We start from the raw sequence: 23,149 nt of genomic DNA, 5'->3' as shown, positions 1-23,149 counted from the left end.
TATTTTAACTGCTGTATTCCTATAATAAAGTTTGCCATGTTATTGCATACACTGCCTTAATGTCATTCAGGTATCAGACAAAAATAATTCAATGGTAGACAGATATTTACTGGATTGTTACAAGAGCTTTTATCTTGCCTGGTTGCACTATGAAGATACATTCCTAAACTCAGAATGACAGATTAATAATCTCTTTACTACGCTAAGATTGTCTGTGATAGAGATTCGGGGCCTGATTCAGAAATGTACGCTTCAAAATACTGATTAATCCCGACGGTGAGTATTAGGTTTAAGGTTAGGCTGCGGTAGGGGACGGTTAGGGTTAGGCTGTGGTAGGGGACGGTTAGGGTTAGGCTGAGGGACGGTTAGGGTTAAGCTGCGGTGAGGGAGGGTTAGGGTTAGGCTGCGGTAGGGGATGGTTAGGGTTAGGCTGTGGTAGGGGACGGTTAGGGTTAGGCTGTGGTAAGGGACGGTTAGGGTTAAGCTGCGGTGAGGGAGGGTTAGGCTGCGGTAGGGGATGGTTAGGGTTAGGCTGTGGTAGGGGACGGTTAGGGTTAGGCTGAGGGACGGTTAGGGTTAAGCTGCGGTGAGGGAGGGTTAGGCTGCGGTAGGGGACGGTTAGGGTTAGGCTGCGGTAGGGGACGGTTAGGGTTAGGCTGAGGGAGGATTAGGGTTAGGCTGTGGTAGGGGGCGGTTAGGGTTAGGCTGAGGGAGGGAGAATTAGGGTTAGGCTGCAGTAGGGGACGGTTAGGGTTAGGCTGAGAGAGGGAGTTTTAGGGTTAAAATACTAACCAAAATCTGTCTGGATTTTGATCATCGGGATTCCGCTGCCGGTACTGTGATAGTTGGGATAATCACCACCAGGATATAGTACCCAACCATGACACAATTACCTGTGGGTAAGGAAACGCATTAGTCAGCCTTCCACACAGCTGCCAGATACCTGAGTATGTATGTTACTGCAATCACAGCTGTGAGCCTGTACACAGCTGCCAGATACCTGAGTATGTATGTTACTGCAATCACAGCTGTGATCCTGTACACAGCTGCCAGATACCTGAGTATGTATGTTACTGCAATCACAGCTGTGATCCTGTACACAGCTGCCAGATACCTGAGTATGTATGTTACTGCAATCACAGCTGTGATCCTGTACACAGCTGCCAGATACCTGAGTATGTATGTTACTGCAATCACAGCTGTGATCCTGTACACAGCTGCCAGATACCTGAGTATGTATGTTACTGCAATCACAGCTGTGATCCTGTACACAGCTGCCAGATACCTGAGTATGTATGTTACTGCAATCACAGCTGTGATCCTGTATACAGCTGCCAGATACCTGAGTATGTAAGTTACTGCAATCACAGCTGTGATCCTGTACACAGCTGCCAGATACCTGAGTATGTATGTTACTGCAATCACAGCTGTGATCCTGTACACAGCTGCCAGATACCTGAGTATGTATGTTACTGCAATCACAGCTGTGATCCTGTACACAGCTGCCAGATACCTGAGAATGTATGTTACTGCAATCACAGCTGTGATCCTGTACACAGCTACTGTGCGAAAATATGCTAATGCATGCAGCCGCCTGGAAATGTATTGAGACGCCCATCGGCAGCTTCGCAGATCCAAACAAGTGCGTACAGACACACAGCGGTGGTCACAGATCCTTCGATAATCGACCATCTGAGTAACCCTATGGCCACGTGTACTGAGACACTGACACCAGGTTTTCTGTGTATGTGATCGTAGTAGTATGCTGAGACACTCCCCAAAAACGTCCACGACACCATTGTGTTTTTGCCGCCACTCCCCGCAACTGCCCCCAAATGTTCTATTAATTTTACGTTCCATAGAAAGCCTGACTTGATACAGATGTTAATTACTAAAGAGCGGCCCTCCTAGGCATAACAGGTGCTAATCAGCAGCAGCAAACTTTGCTAGTGATGAAACTGCAGCCGGCTGTATGCTAAGAAACGCATTTAGGAAGCTGCCGCCATTACATAGCTATATTGGGCCTCATTCTGAGTCAGACGCTGGTCTGCAAATACCATGTTTTAGGAAACTGCGCAAAAACAAATTTACACATTATTGCGTCTCTCCAGCTGATTCTCGTCAGGCGGATGTTGACTGGATCTCTCTCTGCATGAAGTGGGCATTTCTGGGCGACGCTGCAGTCGCAACACAAGAGATCCGTCTCGGGGGAGTGTCAGAGGCGTGTAACTATACTTCTGTGCTATTATGAGGCGAGCATACAGAGAAGGGAAACCTGTTTCTGATGGATCTCTTGCTCCCACCATAGGGCAGGTGCAAGTGCCGATACTAATGAGGGCTGCAGTCATGGATGGAAAAACAGTGGGCGGGCGACTTACCGGTTAAAGTCGTACAAATTCTCGCTTTAGCCCTACGGATATTTGCATTAGAATAAAGTAGTACTGCACATCAGCTTCTGCAAATACAGACAGATCTTTCTTCTCTGTGCTTTTACCTGTTTCACACTATATATATACAGCTGTTGGAGTGTGCCGCATCCAGCCCATCTGCTTAACTAGAAAGGACCAACATTGACCAGTGGTTCATCTTGTTTATTTGTTAGCAATCAAAGTGTGCTGTGACTGGCGCTCAGTATCAGTCAAGGGAGCCGACTGATTACCAGAGAATATTCCCTCATATACAAGAGCAGTGAGACATATAAAAGGAGAGTTATGGTAAAACTTACCTTGGTTAACTCTCTTTCTTCGAAGTCCATAGGGTCCACAGGGAGACAGTGGGGTTTAGGTGGGACCTGGAGGACCGGACACCAACAGCAAAGCTTTTTAATCCCAGGATGCTTCGGTCTTTTCCCCTATACCCCGCCCACAGCCTGAGGGCACTTCAGTTTTGTTAGGCCCAAGGCAGGAGCAGGATAGGAGAGAAGGAAGACTGGTACACTGAGGAATCACACTCTCACACAGAGAAGGAAACAAGTGACAAGGAGAAGAAACCCATAGAAGCTAGGAGCGTCAGGGCGGGTGCCCTGTGGACCCTATGGACTTCAAAGAAAGAGAGTTAACCAAGGTAATTTACTATAACTCTCCTTTTCTTCAGGGTCCATAGGGCTCTACAGGGAGACATTGGGGATGTCCCAAAGCAGTTGTTCAAGGGTGGGAATGCTCCTGAGTTGATAGGAGAACCCTACACCCAAAGGAAGCATCCTGCGAGGCAAATGTATCAAAGGCATAAAACCTAAGAAAGTTATAGACAGAAGACCAGGTGGCCGCCTTGCATAGCTGTTCAGCTGAGGCGCCATGCTGGTCTGCCCATGAGGGACCCACAGAGCGAGTGGAATGAGCAGATACTGTAGCCGGCACAGGAAGGCCAGTCTGCGTGTAAGCCTGTGAGATAGTCATGCAAATCCATCTGTTTGTTAGCTGGCCATCCATTCTTGTGGAATCCATATAGAACACAGAAAGAGTTCGATTTCCTGATGGAAGTAGTGCGGTCCACGTAGATCTTCAGAGCACGGACCACATCCAACGAGGCCTCACCTGCCGAGAGGTCTGGTGAATTAAATGCTGGAACCCCAATTTCCTCATTCAGGTGGAAGCGAGAAACCACCTTGGGAAGGAAGGCTGGGTGTGTACGAAGAAAAACCCTGTCCTGATGAAATATGAAAAATGGGGAGCGACATGAAAGCACCCCTAAATCCGATACCCTACGGGTAGAAGCTATATGCAGAGAATATGTACTAAGCGCTCACCTATAGTATGTTGACAGGTAGATATTGTATAAAATAGTATCTGTGACCATCAATAATAAATGAATGACGTAATAGATATGAGGAATGGTGTTGTTTATTTCTCTGGCAGACACAATGCTCCAGTGTGGACAACACCACTGTGTAAAATCCCAAGGAGTGGGAATGGTTGCCTGGTATGTTAGCCGGCTCCTTCAGGGTGCCTCTATCTGTAGTGCTATCTACGCACTACGTCTTCCTCTAGGCACCTATGGTGTGGAAACTTGACTCTGTGGAGTCACTTCTGCAGGTATGGTAATAAAAGTAATGTCTGGGTGGTGAGTGTGCCCTTTAAGGGGGTTACTCTCCGTAGATAATTACGTCACCCTGTGCTGCTGTGTGTGATTGGGTAGTAAGGAAACCTTGTGATTACAGGGTCCCTTTCCGTATGTGAGAGATGTCATACGTATCCCCCACTGTTGTCTTTAATCATGGTCTGATAACAGTGTGCAGCCGCAGCGTCCCGCATGTGGGCTTACCGGTAGATGTCTCCAATGTACTGTGTGCCTCCTGTGCCCCTGAGTTGCCCAAAGGGGAGGGGGGGAGAGGTGGAAGTGATTCTCAAGTCGAGAGTTTGTGAGTCATCCCCGATGTCTAGCAGTAGGAGTGGGTGAAGCCCTCCCTTTTGCGAGATGTCAGAACACCGTGGCTGTCAGCGTATCAGAAAAGTCCTGTGCGGGAGAAAGCACTGCGGCAGCGTGAGACCGTGCACTGGTCTCCCTGCAAGTCTTGTGCTCTGTGTCTGGAATGGTCATGTGTCGACGCGTTTTGGCCAATCAGGGGCTTCTTCAAGAGTGGGTGTGTGTTTCTGCATGATAGTTAAAATCCTGCAGGCCAGCCAATCGTCTGTCGGGGGGTGTGTCTGTGATTTCTGCGTTAGTAGCACACTACAATATCAGGAGATATGTGTTCCAGGCATCACTGTGTCCCTGTATATGGGTGAATTATCTTTGTGCAATCTAAATTATGTCTCTATTGACAATCTATGTGATATGTACTTGTTATGATACCCAAAGCCTGCTTCGTGTGAACCCCCCTTGAACCCAAGCTAGCGAGGTCTTCCGCCAATAACAACCGCCCGTTGTTCCCTAAGAAGTAGGTGATGGTCACCGGTACTTAGGCGGCCGACTGGACTTATCACTCGGGGTAGTAGAGTATCACACAAAGGTACAATGAGATTCAGTGGTGAGACAATCGACAGGAACAGAAACAGGTTCAGGTACACTCGGGAGTTCATGATATGACTTAGTGAACCAATGGTGTGGCTTTGAAGCTAATGGTGCGGCTTGGAGCCGGTAGCAGAAGATAGTATATAATTGATGAGGCCTTGAGAGCCGATGGTGCGGCTTGGAGCCGGTTGCACAAGCGAGTAATAATCGTTGCAGCTTTGAGAGCCGATGGTGCGGCTTGGAGCCGGTTACAGAAGCTTGTACACAGTTGATGCGGCTTAGAGAGCCGATGGTGCAGCTTGGAGCCGGATGCAAAAGTGAGTAATAATCGATGCGGCTTTGAGAGCCGATGGTGCGGCTTGGAGCCAGTAGTAGAAGAAAGTACACAATCGATGTGACTTCGAGAGCCAGTACACAAGTTTGAGTACTAGTTAGTGTATTAATTAGTATACTGTGTCCTTAAGAGTTGATACACAAGTAGGTGTACAAGTTTGTGTACTAATAGTGTACTGCATTCATGAAAGTTGGTACACAAGTTTGTGTACTAGTTAGTGTACAATGGTATGGTTTTGAGAGCCGGTGGCAGCACGGATGCTGCTGATGCAGCTAGGGAGCCGTAGGAGGGGCAGGAAAGCCGGTGACAACATGGACGCTGCTGATGTGGCTGTAGTAGAGGCTGGAGCAAGGTAATACCGCTGGAATACCCTTCCACGAGGTGATACAGAATGCTGACGTTGCAGCTGAGCCGAGAGGACCTACAGGAACGCTATAGTCGGCGAGACGGCAAAAGGTCAGCGTGTTCAATAGGAAGACAAACCAATCATGCTGTGCAATGGATAACATGTGACCTCCTGAGGCGAACAGATCGCCTAGCAACTGAGAGAACCGGAACAACAGCGTCATGAGAAGGTAAACTGCCAGAGAGAGACAAGTTGTGGCCGCGACTTGTAACAGTACTTGAGGTCCTATATGTGTGTAGCAACATATATAGAGGGGTATAATAAATTTGCAGAATTCAAAAGTCGTGTGCCAGACTTTTTCTTTTTATGGCAGTGTGTCTGTTTATGAAATATGGAATTAATTATTACTGCATATGTAGTGGGCTTAATGTATATATGGATTGACTCTTGTCAGTGTACCTATGATATACAGTAGATACTGTGCATATTGAACTCTAGGTGAAGTTGGGTAAGTGAAATGAAAAAAGTATAATGAGATTAAAGCAATACCTATAAAAATTGTATGTCAATAACGTGTTGGATTTGAATTATAAATCCTGCTATTTCCTGTAGGAACCTTCCGTTGATATGTTAATTAAAGTTCTTTAAACCAGGGAAGGGGTGCTTATGAATGTACTGTATATGAAGGGGAATATCCACCTATTCCTCCTTCTATGTCTCAGGTTGGATGAGAAACATATGTTTTCATATGTACGGAATATATGATTAATCATTAGCACAATGATTCATGGCTATTTGATCTATGTGTTGATTATGGTCTCATTGTATGTTCTGTGTATATCTGGATTCTGGTCTAGATAGGATGAACAAGGAACAGGAAGAAGTGAAAAATAAAGAAATTTAAATGAGAAAAAGAAGAAGGAAGAAAAGGGGAAGGAAACACAGATCAGGAAAGACAAAAGAAAGGGCTATGGTAAGAGAGAAGGAGAGGAGGAGGGAAGTTGGGGAAAACTTAGAAAAGCAAAAAGGAAAAAAAGAGGGAGAGAAAGAAAAATAAAGACAGAAAAAAGGAGCACAAAGAGAAGAGGGGGAATATGCAATGCAGGTGGAGAGATTGGAGGAAATAAAAGGGCTCTAGGGTCAGGTGAGGTATTGGAAATGGTGCTAGTTAACCAATATTCTGTTATTGAATTCAATATTCATACCCTTTTGTCTATGACCTTCAAATGGTCCCGTCATCCCCTCCAATAGGCGGGTGACTGTTCTATCGCCATGAAGAACAAGTTCGTAGGGTCTGAGTAGTGCTTGTCCTTGAAGTGCTACAGCCAGAAGAAACAGAGTCTTCGCAGTGAGCCACTTGACATCCACTGATTCCAGGGGTTCGAATGGAGGTTCCTGAAGTGCTTGGAGCACCACTGACAAATCCCATGGAGCCACAGGAGGGACAAAGAGAGGTTGTATATGTAGAACACCTTGCATGAAGGTGTGAACATCCGGTATAGTAGCAATTCAACGCTAAAACCAGATAGACAAAGCAGAGACCTACACTTTCAGAGATGCTAGGCGGAAGAAAGGCAAGAATTTGCGAAACCTTAAAGACTTGTGGATCATAGGGCCTGATTCAGAGCTGAACCAGAGCGCTCGCTCTGAATCAGTGCCCTCCTCCCTGAAAATGGAGCGGCGTCCTGGCCGCTCGCATAGCTGTGGGTGACCACCCACAGCATATGCGAGCGGCCAAAAAGATGGTCGCGATGGTCTTTGACCATCGCGACCATCGGGCTTGCGACGAGACCCTGCGGTAGGGTCTCGTTGCCGCAAGCCCAGGAGTGATTTTGGCTCTATCAGAGCCAAAATCACTCCCACTGACATCATTACTGATGTCAGTGGGGCCGGCTTCAGACGGAAGGCGTTCCCATGGGAACGCCTCCGTCTGGCAGCCACGCCCCCGGCACACCCACCAAAGGGGGCGTGCTGTCAATCAACATCGACAGCACGCCCCCTTTGGTGCGAGACCCGGAGCAACGGAGAGCCCGTCGCTATCCGGGTCTCGCGCATGCGCACGACGGAACTCCCTCCATCGTGCGCATGCGCAGTGGGGCAACATCGACCCGCTTGCGAGCCCCCATAGTTTCTTGGAGCACGCCATTGGAAATACGTATGCCATATTCTGTGGTAAATCCTGACTGAGGCCGGTGTACGTGCTCTGAGCATGGTCTGAACTACAGAGCTGGAGAAACCCTTAGCCATTAGAAGGGATGTCTCAAGAGCCAAGTCATTAAAGACAGACGGGCTAGGTCCGGATGTAGACATGGACCCTGAGACAATAGGTCAACTTGTAGAGGAATTTGAAGAGGAACGTTTATGGAGTGCCTTTGAAGATTGGACTACCAATGACGTCTGGGCCAAGCCGGAGATATAAACAGGACTGTGCCCTCCTCTTGTCTGAACTGTCGAAGCACTCGAGGAAGTAGGGACATTGGAGGGAAGAGATATGTCAAATGGAAGTTCCATTTCACCAACAATGCGTCTATGAAAGCCGCGTTGGGGTCCTGTGTTCTGGCTCCATAAATTGGAAGTTTGTTGCTGTGTCTTGAGGCCATGAGATCCACTTCCAGAAGACCCCATTTGTCCACTAGAAGCTGAAATACTTATGGATGTAGAGACCATTCTCCTGCATGCACGTCGTGACGGCTGATGAAATCCGCTTCCCAATTGAGAATCCCCAGGATGAACACTGCGGAGATGGCTGGGAGATTGCGTTCGGCCCATGTGAGAATGTGGGACACTTCTGTAATTGCTCACTGACTCCGAGTGCCCCCTTGGTGATTGAGGTAGGCCACAGCCGTGGCGTTGTCAGACTGTACTTGTACTGGCCTGTTTCTCAGAATATTCTGAGCCAGAGTGAGAGCTCTGTAGATGGCTCAAATGTTGACTGGTAACACTGCCTAGACTGGGGACCATCGGTTCTAGAATGAGTGCTGGCCGTTTACTGCGCCCCACCCCTGGAGGCTTGCGGTGAGGAGAGCCCAGTCCGGGATCCAAAAGGGACGACCCTTGTTCAAATGGAAAGTCTGCAACCACCAGGCTAGGGACAGGCAAACCTCTGGGTTGAGGTTCTTTGTCTGGGATTTGAGCAGATAGGGTAGCCCATTCCACCTGGAGAGGATAAGGTGTTATAGGGGCCTGGAGTGAAACTAGGCGAACTCCACCATGTTTTCACCACGATTTCTTGTAGACGACCCACACTCTTTAGCACAAACCACTTAAATAGGCAAAGTTGTCCAACAATATGAGTCACCTCACTCATTAGCAATCAGATACATAAAAATAACTGACACATATATGCGCTAAAATTTATGTTCAAATAGAGTTCATATATAACGATACTTATCACCCGACGTCCATTGAGTTTTAAATGTTCAGTATGCAGCTCCGAACATGTAATAAAACATAAACACACACAATAGTGTAATACTATAGAGACAGTCTCTTTGATAAACACCATCCAGTGTCTGCAGGGGAATGATGTGTTGCTAGAGTAGAGCCTCCAATCACCAGCCGTGTTCCCCACTAGGTCAAAGAAATGGCACCGCGTGGATAGATAATATCAAACCAATGCTGTGTAAATTCATATAAAGATTTATTTCTCACCTCCTCAAATAGCCAATGAGCATATGTAAAAATGTATGGAACACCCACACATCGGGTAAAAAAACATTTAAATTATTTAAAAAAAAAATGTAATTAAAAAAACAGGGATGGTACACCATAAACATCAGCACAATCGGTCAGATGATACATAACATATTCACCCATCTCAGGAGATTGAAACCCCGGGTAGTCTCATTCTCCAAGGTGCGACCGCATATGTGCTAAATAGAGTGTAGTAAATAGAAAAAAGTATCCCCTGGTCACTTTCTCTCCGACGCGTTTCAACGCTCCTAGCGTCTTTATCAAGGTTAAGTGACCACTCGTAATCCACTATTCTTTTTTTATAATCATATAATTTTATTGGGGTGTCAATACCAGAGAAACAGCAAAAAAAAAAAGCAGACTTCAATCCCCAAGGGGGATTAAAGAATAAAATAGACAGTAAATAATCGTCATACAAATAGATAAGTAAACAACAGGTATAACAATATACTGACATTGAAATTGAACTTTTCTTTTTGTTATTTCCCCTTTTTCTGAAAAACCTTAACAAAATAATAATAAGAAAAGAAAAAAAAAAATCAAGGAGCGGAGAAGAGGGAGAGAGCGAGCTGGGGGGATAGAATAAAAAAATTGAGGAAGAGGTACTGAGGAATAGAGGGGAGAAGAAAGAAAAAGAAAAAGAGCAGACGGCAGATAATTATGAGGAACCAGGAGGGGTCACACCGTGGGAACCGTACCAGGGTGACCATATTGCGTTAAACTTGTCCACCGTGTTGTGTTGGAGACTCGTGATGTATTCCATTTTGGCCACAAACCATACGCGGTTGAGAAGCTGTTGACGAGTGGGAGGGAGTGGTTGTTTCCAAGAACTAGCAATCTGATATTTGGCGGCACAGGAGATGTGTAGAGCCAACTTATTCTCATGATTGGATAGTTGACAGGCTGGGGCACACAGGAGCAACGAAGCAGCAGAAAGAGGGAGAGCATGAGGAATCATTGACGATATAGTAGATTGGACCATGGACCAGTAAGGGACAATATATGGACAGGACCACCAAATATGGTAGAAGGAGCCGACCTGTCCACATTGTCTCCAGCAAAGGTTGGAAGAGTTAGGGAATATTTGGTGAAGACGCTCCGGGACAAGGTACCAGCGGGTGTATACCTTATAAGAGTTTTCCTTAATGGAGACACTAATTGAGCATTTCGATATATTAAGGCGTAGAGCCTCCCAAGTGTCTTCTCCCAAAGAGGTACCAAAGTCCATCTCCCAACAACGCTCATGGGTCTCTAGGGGTGGGCAATCCTGATCTAGTATAGAATGGTAGATCTGAGAGATTAAGCCCTTTTCCATGGGTCTATAAATACAAAGGCGTTCCATAGCCATGGGGTTTCGTAATGCATCTAGCGAAGAGAGGGACGAATAGACAAAGTGATGGATCTGAAGATATTGGTAGAAACAAGATTGCAGTAAAGAATGTATCTCCCTCAACTCTGTAAAATATTGGGGGGCAAAATCTCCCAGGATGTGGTGAAAGCGGGTGATGCCCAGTGCCGACCATGTAGAGATCATGAAGGGCGAATGGCCAGGGAGAAAAGAAGGGTGAAACCAAAGAGGTGTCTGAGGCGAGGGGTGAGTAGACAGAGAGAACTTAGTATCGAAAGAGTCCCATACAGATAAAGTAAGAGTAACTGATGGGACCAACGAGATAGAGAGAGGTCTAAGTTTTCTGGGGAGCCACGGTAGGTTTGAGACCGATGGGGTTTTGGTGAGTGCAGATTCAAGATCAACCCATCGTTTGGTTCCCTTGGGAGAGTGCCAGGTGACTAGTTGACTAAGTCTAGAGGCTTGGTAGTATTTGGGTAACGAGGGGAGACCTAGACCGCCAGCTGAAGTGGTCTTGAAAAGGACTGATCTACGTATACGAGGTCTTCTGTGGTTCCAAATAAATTTGCCATAACTTGCCTGTAAAGAAGATAGAACGCGGGAAGGGACTGCCACAGGAAGGGTTTGGAAAAGGTAGAGGAGTTTGGGAAGGACATTCATTTTAATCACGGCTATACGGCCTGTCCAAGAGATAAATAAAGAGCGCCAATGAGAGAGGTCTTGTTCTATGGCCTTAAACAGAGGGAGATAGTTTGCCTTGTAGAGACCATGATAAGATTTTGTCAGATTGACACCTAGATATTTAATGGATTCTGAGCACCAGTTATAATTGAAATTGAGGCGAAGGAGATCTAGAGACGATCTCGGAATATGGAGGGGCAAAGCTTCCGATTTGTCGTTGTTGATTTTATAACTGGAAAATTGTCCATAAAGGGAGATTTCTTGGAACAGATTTGGGAGGGAAATCAAGGGATTGGTAAGAGTAAGCAGGACATCGTCGGCAAATAGAGAAATTTTATAAGAGGAGTCACCTACATGAATACCTGAAATGTCTGGATTCCCTCGGATCTTACAAGCCAGGGGTTCAATAATTAGAGCGAAGATCAGCGGGGATAGTGGACACCCCTGCCTAGTGCCATTTGAGATAGGGAAGGAGTCAGAAAGAAGACCTCCTGCAAGAACCGAAGTGGATGGATTGTGATAAAGAGCCCTAATGGCCTGGAGAAATCTACCCTGAAAACCGAAGCCAAGGAGAGTATTAATCATAAAGGGCCAAGAGACCCTATCAAAGGCTTTTTCGGGATCAAGAGCAAGGAGAGAGGGAAGATTAATAGAGTTTACGTGGTGTATAAGGTCTACTGTATGCCTAGTGTTATCAAGGGCTTGGCGGGAGGGGACAAAGCCTACCTGGTCCGGGTGGATAAGAGAAGAGAGGATGGGGTTTAGTCTATTTGCCAAAATTTGGGCAAAAACTTTGAGGTCCGTATTTAAAAGGGAAATTGGTCGATAGTTAGTTACCAAATAGGGGTCCTTACCCGGTTTCGGGATAACTGTTATTTTAGCCCTGGTGGTATCAGTGGGAAAAAAGTTACCTTCAAAAATTTGATTAAAAGAGTTTGTGAGATGGGGGATTAGAGAGCTCTGAAATGTTTTATAGTAAGAAAAGGGGAGACCGTCCGGACCAGGTGCCTTCGAAGGTTTCTGATGTTTAAGCGCACAGGAAACTCTTCCTCAGTTATAGGGAGGTTAAGTGATTCAGAGGTGGAAGCATCGATGTGGGGTAGATCACAAGAGGTCAAGTAATCAGTAATGGAAATAGGGAGGGGGGTGGAGACGAATCGTGATCCGTAAGGTTATAAAGATAAGAATAGTAATCTTTAAAGATAGAGTTGATTTTGGAGGGGCTGTATTGTAGAGATCCAGAATGATCCTTAAGCGCAGGAATCGCCATAGCCACCTTGCGAGCCTTTAGACGATTGGCAAGAAGAGTGTCCGCCTTATTGCTCTTTTCATAGAATCGCTGATTCAGCCATCTCAGCGATTTTTCAATTTTTTCAGAGAGAATGGAGTTAAGGGCAGATTTTGCAGTAGTGAGTTGTTTGTAGAGAGCGTCAGTGGGCGTGCGCTTATGGAGAGATTCCAAACAATGAACCTGATCTGTGAGAGATCGAAGAAGACGCTTGTGTTCTTTATTTCTGTGAGAAGCAAAGCTGATGATGTGTCCACGCAGGACAGATTTGTGAGCCTCCCACTACATGGGAGAACATCCGGAGCCGGAAACATTAAGAGCAAAGTAATCCTTTAAAACATCTGTAATTTTAGTTTGGAAATTAGGTATTTTAAGAAGGGTCTCATTTAACCGCCAAGTGGGCCTAGTGACCAGGATGTCTGAGAGATCGAGGGAGGAAGTAACGATAGAGTGATCAGACCAGGAGTTAGGAATGATACTCGCATCTATAAGGTGTTTGGAGATGGGGAGACTACATAAAATAAAATCAATTCTGGAGTAAGTACGATGGGGATTGGAATAGAATGTGTAATCCTTAAAAGAGGGATTGAGAGAACGCCACGTATCAAAAAGACCAGCCGTTTTCATATGTTTATTGAGAATTTTAGATATAGGACAAGTAGAGGGGCGGGTCCTAGAAAAAGACTTATCCAGGGTCGGATCCAAAACAGAGTTAAAGTCACCACCAAGAATCAAGTGGCCAGTATGACGTTTATGCAATGAATTAAAGAAACGACATTGGCCTACATTAGGGGCATAAACCGCGGCGATAGTCACCCCTGTGTGTCCAAGCCTGCCAGTGAGAATAATGTATCGACCATCTGCATCAGTGTATACAGAGTCTTGAGAAAAAGGTAAATTATTTTTAATGAGAATGGCCACACCATTATGTTTAGATGTACTGGAGGAATAAAACACGGTGGAGAAGTTTCTGGAGATAAGAGAAGGGTGGCTAGGTGAACGAAAGTGGGTTTCCTGCAAAAGGACAATGTCGGCTTTTATTGACCGAATAGTGTGAAATAGGTGGGAACGCTTCTGGGGAGTATTAAGGCTGCGAACATTCCTTGAAGCTATAGTGAGAGGTATGTCAGGTTAGTTCTGGGTAGGCTGGGAAGTAGCAGTAGAATAGAGAAAAGGGTCCCAGCTCGCAAGGGAAGATAGAGAAAAAAAAAAATGTGAGGGAAAAATAAGAAAGAGGGAAACCAGCAACAACAGCAGGGATTGAGTACGAAAACCCTACCTACAAAGAAGAAGGTGAATGTACTCAATAGGTTGGACTTAGAAATCCAGAGAGGAGCAGGCTACTAAAAAAAAAAAAAAGCCAGATAAACCTCTAAGGAAGTAAAAACACAACAAAAATAAAATATAATAATGTTAACAGCGTCACAGTTAGAGAAAGATATAATTCTCCTAAAAGAGAGGAGAAGAAAAGAACAGAAAAAGATTTGTATGAGAGCAGGAGCATCCCCTGGGCGCAGAAGGGGGTGGGGAGGGGAAAGAAGTGACAGGTTGGTAGTTATAATCACAAAAGGAGCATAACTTAGAGAGAAATACAAAAGAAAAAGGAGAGAGAAAAAAAAAAGCGAATAGACATATACAGGGTGAAGTTATAGATTACAATTGTAGTAAAGAGAAAAAGGCAGAGAATCACTGCAAAATCTCAGTGCTCTAAACATCATAAAAAAAACAAGACATAGAAATAATAAACAGTAAGGTAGCATAACAGATCAATATTAGCTAGTACCAAAAATGAGAGAACAGCTAAAAATATTATATGTATAGAAAGTGGATACATGACGTAATACAGAACTGTCCCAATAATAGCAACAAATGATAACCATAAAAGTTACTTTCATTACAAAGAGAAAAAAAAGACAGGAAGTCACTACTATATCTCAATACTCTAGTCTTCGTAAAAAATAAATAAAAAAATAAAATAAAAATAAACAGTAAATATCATAACAGATCAATATGAGCTAGTACCTTAACGAAGGGAGCAGCTAGATATATGTGTATAAAAAATAGATACAGAACATAATACAGAATTGTCCAGATATTAGTAACAAATAGGAACCATATCTAAGAAGTAAATAAACAATCTACATCTCAACTATATTACCTAGAAGAGAGATGAGCAAGAAAGGGGAGAGACAGGGGGTGGGGTGAATACAGAGCGGAAACCAGTAATCAGATCATGGTTGTAAGTTAGTAAAAAATCAAGACTTAAGTGTGGAGAATAGTAGAGCAGGAACAAGGCACAATCGTTGGTGGGTAAGGCACTCACGAAACGTCGGGGTACCCTTCCGGGGAGGGGCCCGATTCTTCTAGGTAGTGAAGCAAGTCCTTACATTCACGAAGATCTTGAATGATAACAGTCTTGCCTTTCAGGTCTACAATAAGCTTAAAGGGGAACCCCCAGCGATATCTGATTCTTCTATCGCGAAGAGCCTTGGTTAAGTCTCGAAAATCTCTCCTCTTGGCAATCGTCAGGGGTGAAAGATCCTGGTAGAATTGGAGCTTGGCTGATTCGAATAGGATGTGTGGTTTACCCTTTGTAGGATTAAGAACGAGTTCTTTGTCCTTATAACTAAGGAACCTCATAATGACGTCACGAGGACGGTCGCTATCCCTGGGTTTCGGCCGAAGAGCGCGGTGAGCCCTTTCAAGTGGTAGTGAGCGTGAGCCAAGGTCGGGGAGTAGGAAAGAGAAAAGTCTATAAAGATATGATTCCAAAGCATCAGGAGAAACTGATTCCGGGATGTTACGAATGCGGATATTATTCCTACGTTCCCGATTTTCCAGATCCTCGTTTTTAGAACGAAGGTCAGAAAGTTCAGTAACAATATGATCCAGGTCTCTGCTGGTCTCATTTAAGGCTTTTTGGAAGCCGTCCTAGCGAGATTCAAGTTTAGTGGTTCTTGCAGCTAGAGTTGAAACTTCAGCTTTGATAGAGGCGACAGCTTTGTCGAGTTTGGGTTCAAGAGAGTCCTTAAAATCCGTGATGAGGAAGCAAAGAGCTAGAATGTCTTCTTTAGTGGATGGAGCGGGTGAGTGAGAACCATCCTTATCCATGACAATGGAAGGGGGGGAAGGGGGACCCCTTTGTTGAGAAGATTTCGTGCCTCTCGTGAACTGCTGCGAAATATCACTTCCCCCTTGTTTAGGAGTCTTGGTAGTAGATTTCTGCATGTGTGGGCCACCAGTGTCAGGGTTGCCAGAGAAAAAAGACCCAGTGCCAGTAAATATGTCAGGGAACAAATAGGCTAGAGAGAAAAAAAAATAAAATATATATATATATATAGGGGGTCAAAGCACCCAGGGGATGGGGGGTGTTGAATTTGTCAATAAACCTTTTAATACATTCCTGCCTATAAACCTCTAAGATTCACCTGCCTAGAACCTCTAAGACAAAACCTGCCTATACCTTCTGAAACCACAAGATGTCGCTAATTAGCACTGTGTTTGATTATACCATTAATGGAATACTGAGACAGTTGAATAGCGGTCCAAAGCGCTAAAGATTATTATTCAGGTAAAAGTACAGATGTTACAGCGCTATGATCTAATAATGAGCGCAAATAAATTGTACAAACATTAGGTCATAAGGTACAGTTAAAATACATGAAACGGTTATTAAAGATCAAAATACAATAAGCAATATGAGACAGAGAGAGAGAGAGAAAAAGAGACACATCAAAATACAATGAGAGAGATATCAAAGTCTGCTGGAAGCACATGTTCAAGATGGCTGGTGATGGTGTGTGTGTGTGTTTGTGTTTGTGTGTGGGGGGGGGGATTAGGAATGCTTCCTGCCCTATTGTCCAAACCGCATGGTCTACAAACAAACTCCATTATGAAGCTACCTCATTAAAATCTCCCATAATGCCATAGTTAATTAAATATGCAAGCTGGATATCATATGCCAACACATCAGGCAAACACTGCACCATTTAATATTCCAACATGTACAACACAAGCTGATTCCAATATACAACAATACCATCCTACAACAGACCTCATCCAGTACCCACTAGACCGTGGGGAGGGGGAAGGACTGAAGCACATGCTCTTCCTTTGTTTGCAAGCCTCATGATCCCTAGGCAAACTCCAATTTGAAAACTCACATTAAGTTGTAACTCTGTAAATCATACATCCATAAATGATCACAATTATAATAAAGACAATATACCTATCTGACCCATACAACACCATAACTGGGTAGAATTATAATTTCCTTTGTTCACCCCACATGGAAGTAGCCATCTCTAATAAACTGCAGACAATATACCTATCTGACCCACACGGCAATTACTTATGACCATTCAAAGCTGTTATTAATTCAACTTCCATAATATATAACTGATACCACCCTATGATTACATTCATGAGTACACAACACATACCAAGCCTATCTCTCCCAAGCAGAGATATTGTTCAAGCACATGGGAAGGCCCTAACACAGAACACATGGGAAGGCCCTAACACAGAACACATGGGATCTCAATCAACCAGCATCAATCATTTACAAATATTACAAAAACTCCATAATCAATCCCTTTCCTGCATGCTGATAACAGACTACTGTACTCTACAGTGTAGATGAAGAGTACAGATTAGATAACATATCATCCACTGTATGCTAACACAGACTCATGAATATCCTTAGAAAACTACAAACCACACACCATGCTAAGCTAATAACAGATTAACACCAAACATAGCTACAGACACCCAAATAGGCTAAATATTGCACATTTTATACTTAGCTATAACCCAGAGGAACTGGGACCCATTTTTCCATTGTCTTGTGAGGGAGGGAACCTCTCTCTTCCTTCCAAAATCTGCAAGTGTGTCTGCTGGCTATGTGTTCTCAGAATGTGCATGCTATGTTCCCGCCCCCTTTTACCTGTGAGGTCATCAGAAAGGGAGTATCCTTTTGGTTACCTGAACTACTGCTAATTAAATCCTAGTCCCAGTTAGCTATCTCTATTGATTAGACTGGAATAACCAGTCCTTTGGACAAAAATGTAAACAAGCCTACACAATGTCATTGTTCTTTGGTAGGGGTTAGAAATCTGTTACAGGGCATTTATTGGACAATTCCAAATGGATACAAAAGGTCTCCAACCTCCCTTTGCATCCCCCACATGCAAAACTAAGCTGCTATGGCTTACAACATTTCAAATAGTTATTCTCTCTAACATTCATATTTCATAGCCGCATGTTCTGATCTTCATATTGATGTCACCGGAACGCTGTGGAAACAGAGTAGATCAGTACGGCTCCACACACAGTCCAATTGTCATTTACTAAGCCATAGTTACAGAAAACATTCATTTCTTTATATACTGACATTGCGTTTAAACCAAGTAATAATTATCCTTTTTGTGTTACGGGACCATTGCTTTTAAATGTATGCATGCGGGGAAAACAGCACTGAATTGCGTTGTGCGTCTGAGGGTCGGTGGGGCACTCAGCGAGCAGCTCTAAGCTGGAAGGGCATCTATGTGTGTGTGTGGCCATGCCAGTATGATTTTGGGAAGGATCACTAAAAAATTGACTGTGTTCTGTTTAACATTGTGTGTATGAGTTGCAGGGAATTTTGCTACTTTTCAAATATAAGTCTCTGTGTGATATTATACACATAAGTCCATGCATGATGGGCCACATGTACACACACACATATATATATATATATTGTGACACAGTCAGGTTAGGGGGTCCCTCTCCTGGGTAGAGGACTCCTTCCTTACACACACAGCAGCTGGGAAACAGTACGCCAGACTGGATTCGAGTACAAGCTGGTCGGCGCCAGTCTTTATTGTACAATGTCAGAAAAACATAAAGAAAACAAAACATAAGTCCTAGCCCTGTCGGGGCACTAACTTCACAAGTGACTTCCCTCACTACCAGAACCTGGCAGGGCCTAATGCCCTCGCCAGCAACAAAGGCACAGCACAGCACTTACAAATAGGTTTTCAAGTGTCTCTGAGCAAACTCCCTGCCTGCTCTCCCAGGTGAGACACTCAGCCCTAAACACACTAGGCTTATATTGGCCACTCTCAGGTGGAAACCCTAACAAGCCTGTTACCAGGCTGCGAGAACCAAAACCTGGAGTGGCCGTGGGTGGAGCCCTCCCTCTCCTCTCACCCACAACCCCCAGGTCCCAAACCGGCTTTTCAAAAAGTCGAGACTCAAGCCTGCTACACTGCAGACTTTCTCCTGGGGGTTTAAAACACATAATGACAGGAATCTGGGACAAATGTATCTGCCACAGACCACTTTACCAGTGATCCTATCACATATCCCCCCCCTTTGTTTCGACTTGTGGGGCAGAACAACTGAAGCCCCCAAACAATGAACGCGTGACAACGCGTCTGCATTGGCCAGCTGGCTTCCTGGCCTATGTTCCACTGAAAATGTAAAAGTTTGTAATGCCAAGAACCATCTCGTAATTCTTGCATTACTGTCCTTATTTTCGGACATCCACTTCAAAGGGGCATGGTCAGTGGTCAATTTGAACTTTCTTCCAACCAAGTAATACCTGAGAGCCTCTAACGCCCACTTTATGGCCAACGCCTCCTTCTCCACTGTGGCATTGGGTAGGCATCGAATTTTGAAACACTGTTCAACTTTCGGAAGTCATTGCAGAAACGCACACTCCCGTCGGGCTTTGGAATCAACACAATGGGACTTGACCATTCACTATGTGATTCTTCAATAATCCCTAACTCTAGCATATTTTTAATTTCTTTCGACACCGATTCTCTTTGTGCTTCTGGTAACCTATAGGGCTTTAGATTAACTTTAACCCCTGGGTCAGTGACGATGTCATGTTTAACGACCGAGGTTTTCCCAGGTACATCAGAGAACAGCACCCTATTTCTGATCAGAAACTCCTTGACCTCTCGTTGTTGAATTGCCGACAGGGTTTTTGCCACTGTCACTTCGGGAACTAAGGGCCCTGGATTTACTGGAGGGGCTCGGACGGCCGACAGTACCGTTCTATCTTTCCAGGGCTTTAACAGATTTATATGGTATATCTGTTCCGGCTTTCTTTTCCCCGGCTGGTAAACTTTGTAATTGACCTGCCCCACTCTTTCTAAGATTTCAAAGGGCCCTTGCAATTTAGCCAAAAGTTTATTTTCCACAGTGGGAACCAACACTAACACTCTGTCCCCAGGAGCAAAGCTGCGTAACCGAGCATTGCGGTTGTATACCCTCTGCTGTGCCTGTTGAGCCTGTTCCAGGTGCTCTCTCACTATCAGCACCTCTATAATAGGCAATGGAACTAGTGGACCCTTAAAATGTGGTCTGGGAGCATGATACTGACACTCAGGGCAGGATGCGCAAAAGTCAGATACCTCTTTATGAAGCCCGGGCCAGAAAAACCTCTGCATTATTCGCTCAGTGGTTTTCTCTACCCCTAGATGGCCTGCCGTTACATGACCATGGGCCAGATCCAACACTGTTCTTCTGTAGGCTTTGGGAACTATTAGTTGTTCCACAATATCTTCCCCCTTCTTAGTCACCTGATATAACAAACCCTGACACATTGCCATGTGGGGATAGGACAAAGGACTATCAGGGTCTACGGGTTTACCATCAACTACTTTTACATTCTCCCTGGCTTTTACCAAAGTAGGGTCAATCAACTGCTCCACGGCAAAGACCTCTCTTCTGACCTCTAAATCAGGCAGACGATCCACTGGCCCAACAACACTTCCCACCTCAATGGGAGGCACATCAGTTGGCGGGCCACCGTCACACTCCGCATTCTCTAGTTCGCCAATCATAGTAGAAAAAGGGAATACCTCTGACTCAGAAGAAACTCCCTCCTCCACTACATCGACAACCTTCTCAAATGGATCGGGGTTGTTCACTTCTGGAACAAAACGGCTTTCCCACAACTTCCAGAAGTGAGCAAAGTCTCTCCCCAATATTGCATTGTACATCAGATCATGCACCAAACCCACAGAAACTATAGCAGAACCACATGGTGTCTCGATGTTCACCTCGGCAGTAACATAATATCGAGTATCCCCATGTATGCAGGTCACACCAACAGTTTTCCCCTTACGCCTCAAGGGGTTCACCAGCTCAGCTTTCATAAGTGTCACCAAGCTACCAGAGTCTAACAGTGCCTCTACTCGGTTGCCATCTACAGTGAGTACACACATGTGCTCATCAGTCTCAGCCTACCGGTCAGCCGTACAGGCTGTCTGTGCAAAGAAAGACGCCCTGCGGTAGACATGAGCAGTATCACATTGCATAGGTTCAGTTGTAAGTGAACAATTAGCGGCAATATGGCCGAAGTCACCACATCGGAAACACTGAGTCATATTAATGTCTATTCGTTTACGGGGCAAGAACCTTCCTGGCCTGGCAGGCCTGTCTCCAGGTTCTACACCCTCAGTCTTAGGTACATTCCACCGCCCAGCACCCTTCTCCCCTGGAACAGTCTTACCAGTGTCTGTGGGAGTTCGCCGGTGCGCCATCGGGGCTCGGTGGGGCATATTCATCAGCTCCTCAGCCGCCACGTACCTCTCCACCAGCTCGACCAACTGGTCCGCGGACTTAGGGTCTGCATGGCTCACCCACTTGCGCAGAGTCGCAGGTAACGATCGCAGGTACCGGTCCATCACGACCCTTTCCACGATCTGTGGTCCCGTCAGCATCTCGGGCTGTAGCCATTTTGAGGACAGATGGACGAGGTCATGCATCTGTGAACGTGGTGGCTTTTCCATATGGAACTCCCAGCGGTGGACCCGTTGGGCACGAACAAAGGTGGTGACTCCCAAGCGAGTTAGGATCTCCTGTTTTAGTTTTTTATAGTCATTGGCATCTGCCAGGCATAAGTCGAAATAGGCCTTTTGTGGCTCCCCAGACAAAAAAGGTGCGACCAGACTTTCCCACTGCTCCTGAGGCCAACTCTCCCTTTCGGCCGTTCTTTCAAATGTGGCGAGATAGGCCTCCACATCATCGCCCGAAGTCATCTTTTGGAGGAAGTGACTGGCTCGTACGGAGTGAGTGGTGGTGGGAGGACCAGTATTAACATCTCTGGGCCGGGCGACCAGGTGCTGTACCACCTCTTTTATGGCCTGGCTGTTTTCCGCTAAGGCCTGGCGGGTTTCCTCGATGGCAACCTGTTGTTGCCTCTGGGCTGTCTCCAAGGCCAACAGTTGCACCCTGGTGGATTCCTGTAGAGCCCTGGTAGATTCCTGCTGAGCTGCTGTAGCTTGGAGCAAGGCTTTAATAATGTCCTCCATTTTGTCCTGGGGTGTAGGTTGGAAGCTGAACCTTGCCTCTCTGAGCATGGGCTGACGCCTCCTCTATGGGACTCCAAGGACACAGCGTTATTTCCACACTCACAAATTGGGTGTCTGTCCCTTTAATTTTTAAACGGAAAGTTTTCCTCTTGCTGCAACTTCAGTGTGTGTGGGTGCCCGCATTCTCCACCATATTGTGACACAGTCAGGTTAGGGGGTCCCTCTCCTGGGTAGAGGACTCTTTCCTTACACACACAGCAGCTGGGTAACAGTACGCCAGACTGGATTCGAGTACAAGCTGGTCGGCGCCAGTCTTTATTGTACAATGTCAGAAAAACATAAAGAAAACAAAACATAAGTCCTAGCCCTGTCGGGGCACTAACTTCACAAGTGACTTCCCTCACTACAAGAACCTGGCAGGGCCTAATGCCCTCGCCAGCAACAAAGGCACAGCACAGCACATACAAATAGGTTTTCAAGTGTCTCTGAGCAAACTCCCTGCCTGCTCTCCCAGGTGAGACACTCAGCCCTAAACACACTAGGCTTATATTGGCCACTCTCATGTGGAAACCCTAACAAGCCTGTTACCAGGCTGCGAGAACCAAAACCTGGAGTGGCCGTGGGTGGAGCCCTCCCTCTCCTCTCACCCACAACCCCCGGGTCCCAAACCGGCTTTTGAAAAAGCCGAGACTCAAGCCTGCTACACTGCAGACTTTCTCCTGGGGGTTTAAAACACATAATGACAGGAATCTGGGACAAATGTACCTGCCACAGACCACTTTACCAGTGATCCTATCACAATATATATATACACACACAAGCACACATGTATTTTTCTGATGTTTTTAAACTGCAATTGCAAAATGTGTTTATACAGTGAATTTAATCCTCATACAGGAAGGAGGCTTCCAGCTGTGCTGTCGGAGCCTCCCTGTTTATTCTGCCTGTTTTGGGTTGAAGATGGGCTTTGTATAGGGTTCCAAATGCTAATAAGTTAGTGTTTGTGTTAAACACTGTCTGCCTGTGTTTGAGGAAGGCTGACTATGTACCTTTTTTTTACAATATAGTGCTGTGAGATTTTATTTCTAAAATGGAGTCTTGACGCCCTTTACAAGATAGCATTGCGCAGATTCCAATTGCAAACAGATTCTGTCTTCGCCAATTATCCGGTTTTGACAGTCCACCCTTTGATAGCCAATCA

The sequence above is a fragment of the Taudactylus pleione genome, unplaced genomic scaffold (genome assembly GCF_031769625.1).
Source record: "Taudactylus pleione unplaced genomic scaffold, aTauple2 ptg000619l, whole genome shotgun sequence".
In the NCBI taxonomy this organism is placed as follows: Eukaryota; Metazoa; Chordata; class Amphibia; order Anura; family Myobatrachidae; genus Taudactylus; species Taudactylus pleione.
The sequence above is the reverse complement of the archived record's forward strand: the minus strand, read 5'-3'. Positions refer to the sequence as shown.